An 8658-nucleotide genomic window follows, 5' to 3' on the forward strand; every position below is an offset into this window, starting at 1 on the left:
GGTCGAATTAAAAATATTTCTGCTTATGGACTGTGTAAGAAAAGTACACAAACAAGTTCTCCTTTAAACTTCTCTGGCAATGCCGGTAAGTATCCAAAGCTTTATATCACAAGCTTTGAATTCTGACTCATCATTGCCTCACTGTGTCACACACATCCTTTCATTAATTTATAAATTTCCATCCTGAAGTAGTTCAGTTCCCTGCCTCTGTGACCTTGTCTGGAAAAGAGTTCCAGAGCTTTACACAGATTGCCAAGATCCTTCTTCTAAATTTCCCATTTATTCATAATTGGTTGTATGTATCTGAACTCGAAATGGTGCTATCCTTCAACATAAAAGTCTTCTCATATCACATCTACCCCCACACGTACTCATAAAGATATAACCATATGCCCTTTCAAGCTTTGTTTTGCCAGATAAGCTATTTTCATCTCAGCTGAGAAAATAGGTACTCCTTTCCCCTAACCATCCCACTCTGCACCTGCTGTGAATTAATGTGGGTCATGACAACTGCAAACAATAATCTGAGAGTTGTCTTACCAGCGCCTTGTAAAGCAATGTTAACACCTTATTGTCTTTGCTAAAAATCCTTTGCTTAATGTAACCTAAAGCTGCTTCACAGCCATGATGTAACCATGGCTCCTGGTCACCATACAACATGCAGCAAACCCCTTCTCTCTATGGTTGCCAGTGGTCATCAAGTCACCAGCTTTTACCAAAAGAACATATTAGTCCCCTAACAGTGCTTTCTTTTTGTGCTGTTAGGTTTCCATTCTGTCAGTCCCTGAAGTCATTTGTTTTTTTTCTGCTAGTCATATTCCAACTTCATTACATCTGTTAATGCCATACCCCTTCTAGTTTGACTATTTAAGTCAAACTATTTAAATACTATTTAAGTCAGTCCTAAGACCAGTCCAAAAGGAATTCTACTATCAACTTCATTTCATTTCTGTGTTTCCATTTTTAACATAATCCTCTTTTAATATAACTCTCAGTTCCTCATCCACCTTACAATTTTTGCAGTAATGCCCATCTTCTCCACTTTAAATAAGTGCCCAGCAGGAACAATATAATGCCTTGTTTTGATCAAGGAAGATTAGGTTCACTACATTACTCTTTTCTGGGACAATTATCTTATCAAAGAAAGATATTAAGTTAGTTTGACATGATCTGCCCTTGATAAAACCATGTTGTAGCTTTCCCCACTTGCCATTTACTGCCAGGTCCTTGATAATTTTTTCCTTCAAAATCTATTCTAAGACCTTGCTCGGTGTTGAGGTCAAACTACCAGGTCTGCCTTGTATTTGACCACCTTTTTCCCTTTTCTGAATACAAGGAATAACTATATTATACTTTATCTGTATGGAACTAGCCCTGAATCGAACAGATACACTTAGATCCCTGCAAATCAGCATTTGCATTTACTGATACTTTCCGTGCCCTTAAATCATTATTCTTTAACCCTCTCCATTTCATCCTAGTAAGCAGGCTACGTTTAGCTGCTAGCTCACGTACGGGAACTTCCATTACTCTGTCTTCATTCCCTTTAAGTATCTTTTTATTATTCTTAGGCACTACATTATCCCCACTGAAAAGTGAGACAATGCATTCATTTGCTATTTCAATCATTCCTAGATTGCTGGTAATCTCCATTTCATTTCTGGGATTCTGTGGTTCCTTCTTACTTTTGTGCTCCCTTTTACTAATGTGTCTCAAGAACCATTTTGTACTTGGTTTAATTGCACAAGCCAACTCAGTGAGGTTCTTGGCCGTGCTCATAATTCTGTATCACTCTTCAGAAGATCCATTATGAACTAGGAAAGGAGGCAGAGGTTGATACTGAGCACACTGACACTTTGCTATCCCTTATTTCCCTCGGTGCTCCCCAGGAAAGTGCCTTGATGCATAATTAACTAACTTCAACGAGTACGGAATATTGGCCACAATACAGACAGAATTGACTAAATATTTAGGTATGCTCATGCTAATAAGGTCTCATCATTTTCAGCTTACAGATTTGCAGGCACTCATCAAAGATATTTCTGAATTGCTGGAGTCTGTCTTAAAGAATTCATGGAGGAACAGGGAAGTTCCCAGAGAAATACGACAGGCTAGACTTAGTGTTTGCCTTTACTGCTTGGTATAATTTTACACCGTACAGATTGAGTTTTGAGAGAGGTACTAGGACAGATTGTTAAACAATTAAACTGCAGATACTTGGAAGACAAACAGGCAAATACAAAACACCAGTAAGCCTTGGTTTGTCACAAACAAAGCATGTCACGCTATTGTAACTTCCCTCCCTGATATGCCAGCTGGCCAGATGGATGAATCTGCTGCAGTAAATGTGTTGCACCTGAACTTTGATAAAGGATTTTGATATCAACACTGGGTTTTAACGCTTCCTTATATCACATTCTCATAAGTAAACTATTTCCTAAATCCGAATTGTTCAAAAATAGAGGAGCATACTTGGGAAAGAATCATCTCATACCTATTTTCTTCTATCTGTTGCAAACAGGCTAGGTTGTCCTTTGATCTGAGCCAGTGTAATTATGATCATGATCTTCCATGTGGCCTACAGTCCTAGCTATTATTACAGTGCACAGCTGATCAAAAAACTTGCTCTCTGTGAATAGTTTCCAATGACTGACTCTCCGGGGCTTCACAAAAGGGATCACACAGGAGCATGAGCCAGGTGCAGTCCTATTCAGTGTTTTTATTAACATCTTGGAAGATAGAGTAGCGAGCGTGCTAATGAAATGTGTGCAGCTCAGTGTATAGTCTTCAGGAGGGGGTGGAGAAGGAGAAGAAAGTGTTTCAGAGGAAAGAAAATTCAGAATACCGTGACAAGTGGGAAGGGTGGTGTGGAATATTCACTACAGGCAAGAGCAACATGATACATTTATTGGCAACGGGTCTAACCCTCACATGCATTAAGGAATGTCTGCCCAGCAGAAATGGGACTAACAACGCCAGAAATGCAGAATATGAGAAAAGAAACAAGACACCAAGAACAAACTGAGGCAGAAGGGGTGGTCGAATCGGGTGCAGTTAGTTGAAAGAAAAAACAGGCCAGGGAGAGCCAGGCAGGACAGCCATCTCATGGGGCTTCCCACAGGTACTGCCGATGGTTCCCTGGCCCCAACTGCACTTGGTCAGCCCCAGCTGAGGAGTTAAAAGGATGATGCCCTGCTATGCTTTGCTGCCCTCCATACTCAACTCTTAAATCACCTACCGAGGGTGGCTTTACTGGATTATTTGTAAAAATAAAATTACAAATATAAATGCGTGTATATCAGACTCTTCATCATTAAGTCCTTTGATTAAATAACTTTTTTTCTTCCTTAAAAAAAAAAAAATTCCCATGCTGGTAGATCTAAAAGCATTCACAAACAGCGATTGCTTCTGAACTGATATTTAGGCTGTTTCCTTCTTTTAGCAATGAGAGATGAGGGTTAAAAATGCATTGTGTATCAACAGAAGCACAATTATGATTTTTGTAAAAATGAAGAGGGAAAGGCCAAAACTTAGGTGAAAACATGTGAAAACCCTGCGTGTTATTCACTCTCTTCTATAACCTTTGCAGACTCAACTATAGGTACCACTTCTCTATTCAAAGAACTGATTTGCTGAAGGCATTAAATATTGTGATTGAATTCTCAAAATAGCAAAAAGGATACTTATTTCAAGGAAGCAACATTCTTTTTCTATCTATTCTAATTCACTTTCCTTCTGTTATTTTCTTTCAATAAGCTTTGAAAAGACAAACCCACAAGAATTATTGACATGCATTTCACATATATGTTTTTATTATTCTGGCTGTGCACTGAGTCCTGGCATACATATGCAAACGTGTGCCTTGAAGCATTTCAAAATTCCAGTATTAAAGACAGATAATCTCCCAGCAGCATCAGTGGGAAGGAATATGGAAGGGATAGAAACATAACCATAGGTGCTTTTTTATATGTCATCTTTAAAAAAAGATGAAATCACAGCATAACATCCCTATCAATAGGCAGTTATTTACTATTGTTAAGTCTTCACTAAATATGTTTTTCTGCCCACAAAGGGCTGAAAATATGGGAAATAGAGGGTACAGTATTACAGAGATTTCTTTTTTAACTTGGATTTACAAAGCAGCTTTTAAAACCTGAAGGTAGCACAGACCTTTTCCACAACAGTTTGGAGGAAAGAAGTATTCTGAAAACCATTCAGATTGTTTTGAAGGAGTGAGGACAACAGCTTTTGTCTGAATAAATAATTAGAATTGGGACCCTTCCTACAAAACAGTTTGTCACAGAAAAATACCATATGGCCCAATTTTGCTGAGAGGTTTTAAGAGATCATACAGTTTCAGTAGTTGTGCTAAGTTTTCGGATTCAGAATATATATTTTGGTCAAACTGAGATTCCCATTCCTCAAATAGGATTTTTTTTCCATGGTTTGGGCACTTGCATGGAATTGGAATAGTCTGTACCAGGCCCTTAATGCTGCCCGACTCAGGTCAGTAGTATGTATCCATGTCTTCCAAATGTGTAAGGAAACTGCCATATTTATAAACAGGAGCGTGATAGATGGAACCATAAAATTAATATTATGAAAATAATTAGCATAGAGGTCTAGAAGTATAATGGACATCTCCTGGTTTTGCATGGTAATTATTTCCAGCATACAGACAAACTCAGTTGGCTTTAATGGATACAGCAAAGGTCTAACAGTTATCTAACCTAGCATTAAATACTTCTCCTGTTATGAATAAGGATAATAAAGTGGTTTTGGTCATCTATACTTTTTTTTTCCCTACATTTGCAGTATTAAGTAGAAACAAAACTTAAAGAACCAACATAAACATCTTGAAGTCTCCTGAAATAGAAGGAACAAAGAAATAATGACAGCTGCTCTTCTAATAATTTATCAGCATTGTATATGAGTTTCTGAGATCAATGTAAGTGAGAAAAAAAAAAAAAAAGGATTAATTTTACTTTCATGAATTAACTGTAAAATAATTATTTTTCTATGCTTCAGTGTCCATTAAGATTCTTCTGTGTTTAAGGTAAAATTTATGCAACAAAAAGAGATAAACCAATGTCCTGGTGTTTTCTGGTAATAGGAATCATACCATACCAAATTGATTAAACATGAAGGATTTTCAACAGATTGATTACTGCACTTCAGCTCAAGATTACATAACTTGCATGAAAGCCCAAGTCCTCAAAATGTTAGTTTTTTGTTTGTTTGTTTGTTTTTCACACCCCTGTATTCAGAAGATTTAACAGCACCCATCTTCTTATAGGACATTACAACATAATGGATAATTTACTTACAGTTTTGCAAAAAAATCCCCAGTCTCTTTTATACATGGAAGACACAAATAATTAAAAGTATTTTTTTCACTGTTGTAGCTTTCCCTGCACCTACTCAATGATAAGTAATATTTATGCAAATGGCAGTTTTCCAAAGAAAACAAAATAAGAAAATTTTGTATGACAATGTATAACCAAGGCATTATTTTGTATTGCAGTGCGCACTCCAGATCTGAAAAGTTCTTTCTCCATTACAAAAGTTACTATCATTATGCCAAGCTAAATAAGAGCTCTGATAAATGTTTCAAAATGAGAGCCTAATTTGTCACTAATCCAAATACTACAGAAGAGCAGAGTAAAAAAGTTCCAAGATTATCGTCTGTCAGCAGAACAGACAACTGAACTAGACTCCAAAACACCGCAGAGGAGCAATGTGGATACCTGTGTAACATGTGCTGTGTTATTGCAACCGAAGACAATAGAAAGTTTAGATTTAAAAACACAAAAAAGTAATCTCTGCTTTTGTTACCCAAGGGATCCTCGAAGCTTTTCCAGATGGAATTACACAAACTCTTGGATATAAGACTCAAATGGAGATATCACAATGCAAATAGCAGGCTCTCTCCTTGTAAAGAACATCTGTTGTGAAGTTGTTTACATTCCTAACAAAATGGAAGAGAGTTTAGTGAATTCTCCATTGCAACCAGACACATTAGGAGGAGTACAAATTTGCTTCTTAAAGTGGTTTTTAATAAATTATAAATACACGTGACTTTTCCCTAATTCACAATTTTGTCACCTGAAAAAAAAAAAAAAAGAAAACAAATAGAAACTCTGGGCACAGATAGATATGCTGTTTGCATATAGCTTATTAAGGATTTACTTCTATGTTTTCCCATATTTTTTCTTATATGGATTTTTGTAGTTTCCTCCCTGTTACAAGCAGGAAACAGGGTGTGCATTCATGAGTCCCTTTCTGAGGAGTCCACTAGAAATGGAGAGCTTCCAGCCGGTGGCTTGGTGGTTTGCTCTCACTCTTTCAGAGATAATGACTAGGCTGTGTTTAATCTGCATTCATCAGGGATTTGAGAGGCAATAAATTATAGGTTATTAGTGCACTTTAATATTCTTTGCTGTCCTGCTCCAGGTTTTCAGAAATAGCTGAAGTTTTTATTTCGGTTTTTATTATCATTAGGAACTCATATTTAAGCAGAGATCACTGAGTTCCTGTTCTGCTGCCCCATGCTCCTTGCATCCTGCTGAGCCTGGGAAGGAAGCAGGTGATGGAAGAAGCAAAACAGCTCCAGGCTCCCCTGCCATGCAATGGGTGATCAGTGGGAGTGGGGAACAAAAAAAAATAAAATGTTTTTTGCATTAAAACCTCTTTACTACATTTTACTATTATTAAATATTACATTAAAATGCCTTGCTGTGCTTTAACAATGATGCTTTAAATAGTAGAGCTAAAGCTTTGATTTTAAAAGGCACCTTATCAAATTAATTTCAAATATTGGCTATTTTTTATGTTACTTTTGCTAAATAATTACTGGGTTTCTCACTATTAGTGGTCCCCCTCCATCAGCACTGCTGCTCAACACCACGCTCCAAGTGGTTACTGCTCTTTCTTTAATACATAGATATGTAATTTCCAGTAAAGGATAGCTCAGACTTCAGCCCTGAACACAAAATGATAGGTGTGGATTTATGCTACAGAATAATTTATTTTTTCCTTCATGTAGGGTGGAAAAAAAGTTAGGGCATAAATCGGTGGCAAACAGAAAGGTGACCACGATCAAAGAAAAAACAAAAAAGATGTAGCTTGTGAAGCAGGTTTGTTATAAATACAACAGTTCAAAATCAGAGTCATTTGTATATGGTAAAAGTAATATTGATAATGTTAAAAACATTAAATGATTTGTAACTACTATCATGTCATTTTGAGCTTCCACTATGTATTTTTTTTTACTGTGAAGACTATATTGTATTATCTATAACCTGCAACTGCTTTACCTTTGCTTCTTTCATCTTTGGTTTTCAGAAAAACAATTTTTGAAATAATCTAAGAATGAAGAATTTAGAAATAAATTACACTGAAATACTTTTATACTGACTTGAAATTACAAACAAAATCTTTCCTTCTTTCTACACAAACTAGAGAAGAAACTAATAGAAGAAACTTTACTATTAGCACAGCAGACTGATTACAAAGGGCAATTACGAATTTTGAAGTACACTAGAAAGACATGACCTGATTACAGCACAGTGATTAAGATACAGATATAGATTAAGATTAGGACATACTGATATGACCAGAAGAGTAAAATTAAAGTCACCTTTCTAACAGCTAGCAATTTATAAAAGATGTTATACTTTGCAGAAGTGGGAGTCAAGCAAAAGTAATTCACATTTTACTTTTATTTAGAAATATTTGGGGTCGTAACATCTCATCTATTTCCACAAGAGCTAGGTAACTACACACCTTTGAAGTAATGGCCCTTATCCTGATTCTGAAAGCACTTGTACTTTTCACATGCATGGTTTGCTTTCTACGATCCTGAACTGATGAGTTATTTACATGTAAAATCAAGCACATATCTGTAGGAGTCAAAAGCTATCAAGCTTAATTTCAGACTTATCCCACTTTGTATTTTTTTCAGTCTCTGAAGGAATCTTTTACAGAACTGTTAATCATGCTGAATGGTCATTCTCAGACAGTGAGAAGTATAGTTGGAGCCAGACTCTTCTTTCTAGGGTGAGCAGTTCCCTTGCCATAATTAGAGACATTGAAGCACCCTCCAAGAAAAAAACAGTCGTTTCTTTAATAAGTGACACTGAACACTACCCCAGCCTAGAGCAGCTTTTTCAGTTTGAAACACAAAAGCAGTCAAGTCTCAAAAACTTCAAAGAATGCTTTTCATTTTCTTTTCTCCTTGATCCACTGATAGAGCAGTTCATTTTCTTGAATTTTGTAAAATGACTTTTTCACTCATCAGACCTGTGTAACAAATCACTGTCTCAATCACCAAATGTTCCCGCTTGACTCATCCGCTTTTGCTTTGGCCTTTGGGTAGGAAGCTTCACTTCTGAAACATTTTCTAAATTCACTTTTGTGAACTCTTCTCCTTCAGTTGCACTTTGCTCCATTTTAAAAAATAATTGCATTTCCTGCAACATAATGTGCTCGTTTCAGGTTTTTAAATTTCATCAGAACTCACATTTTTTTTCTTACATAGAGCAATGTCTTCTCTTTAAAAGCACCATTTTATAGCATACTACCAGCTATAACACGATGCTTTTTAAGTAATAAATGCTATAACATAACATTTTTACAGAATTCTCAGTTTCATTCTAC

The sequence above is a fragment of the Netta rufina genome (assembly GCF_964035555.1).
Source record: "Netta rufina genome assembly, chromosome: 7".
Taxonomy (NCBI): domain Eukaryota; kingdom Metazoa; phylum Chordata; class Aves; order Anseriformes; family Anatidae; genus Netta; species Netta rufina.